Raw genomic sequence first — 1,911 nt, forward strand, 5'->3', positions numbered from 1 at the left:
GTGAACATTTTTATAATTTCAAATAAAATCCACACAAATTCAGATAAAACAAAGAGTGCTACTGGTCTATAAAAATCCAACAAAAATCATTTTAAAAATACCAAAATGATTTCAATTTAATTTTTCTCCAATTTTCTGTTGTAGGGAATCATGTTACCCTAATTTCCATATATTTTATTTTTGGAGAAAAATAATTTGAATAAAACTCAAAAAAACTCCAAATTGAAAATAAATTCAAAAGAACTTTGAATTTAGTTCTTTGAAACTCCCAACTCATATTTCATATAATTTGAAGAAGTCATTTTATCTTCTCTCGTGAAAATCATTGAGTTGCTTAAAGTTTCTGAATTGGAAATATTTTCCAAATGAAATTCAAATATTTTCAAATACCCTTTCATTTAATTTAAATGGAAGAAGTCATATCATCTTCTCTCGAGGGTTTTGTATTTGAAAAGGATTTGAATTCACGGAGATCAGAAAGCAAATATGAAAGTTTGGGAAAGTCCTTTTATTCCCTCTCATTTAACTTTCAAAAGTTTCGAATTCACTCACTTTCAGACAATCAATCAACAATCAATCAAATCTATCTATTTATTATAACATTCCAAAATTTAGAATTTTGGGATGTTACAAACCTACCACCCTTAAAATGAATCTCGTCCTCGAGATTCGGAGAGGCTAGAAAGAAATAGGTTAGGGTTGGGGTCTCCCAAAAAAAATCCATCCATCGTCTCCGGGGTCTAGGGTGCTACCACCCTTAGAAGCATGGTTACAGCTCCATCGAAACTCATATACTTCATCCATATTGTTAATAGTGTCGGTCTTCTCAAATCCTCGGAAAATTCCTTCTCTGGCTCTTCCGGTAGTGGCATAACCTTTTCCTCAATTCTTCTGTCCTTTCCTCCTCGTAAGGTTATTCCGAGTTTGGGTCTTCTTAGCTGACGGGTCGGGCGCCAAAACTAAACAACTATCGATATCTCATGGTGGTCAACAATTTATGGTTTCTCCTGCAGGAAATGGGTCTGGGTTGATCCTCAACGTATAACCTACGGTTGGCAAAAAGCTGCCGTGTACAAGGGAAAAATTCCTATACCATTATAAGGTTTAAACAAGGTTTCCATCGTCGTCTCTCTACTATAGGTAAGTCACTCAGATTTACCATTCCATATAGCAAGGCGAACAATAAGAGTAAGTCGGTATGGTGATCAATCCATCCCGCACCCAAATCATTACCTTGTATATGGTTTAGCGAATCTCGCATTCTAACACTCGGTCATCCTCACAAGCATTGCAGAATTTCTCTTGTCGACGAACCAAGTTCGAATAAATCCATAGATTCTGCAAGCCAAACAACCATCTATCGTTCCTTCACAACTCTCAGGTTTTGCGTAACTCCTATAAGATCGTCTGTCGATAAAGGTATATCCACTCCCAGGGTTTTTCCTTCAGCAAGAAGGTGCTTGCTTCTTGGCAGGTCCTGGGGCCTATGGGTTATGGCCCATCTCATCACTTGTAGTCCTTGAACTTATCATCGGGCAACTGATCATTGTTCCAACTTCCTAGTATTCTTAAATCCATCCAATTGTACTGTCTTCCTTCCTTCTATTGGCACCAAACTAAAACGTGATTACTCAAACTCATCATGGAATTTCCATTGATCTATATTTCCAACATCATACCTCCTTTATATCCAATAGTACTTCATCTCTTCATCCTCGTGGGGTATCCCTCATACCGAGATAAAAACTTATACTTATGAAGTCCATATTCCACTTCGTGGAACATCATTATCCTTTTCGCGGTCAAGCGTCCTTACAGGGGAATATTGGCCATCTCTGCATGGCACTTCTTCAACTGGGAAACGTGAAACACATCTTGAACTCCTGACAGTCCTTCCGGTAACTCAAACTT

The sequence above is a fragment of the Triticum aestivum genome, chromosome 4A (genome assembly GCF_018294505.1).
Source record: "Triticum aestivum cultivar Chinese Spring chromosome 4A, IWGSC CS RefSeq v2.1, whole genome shotgun sequence".
In the NCBI taxonomy this organism is placed as follows: domain Eukaryota; kingdom Viridiplantae; phylum Streptophyta; class Magnoliopsida; order Poales; family Poaceae; genus Triticum; species Triticum aestivum.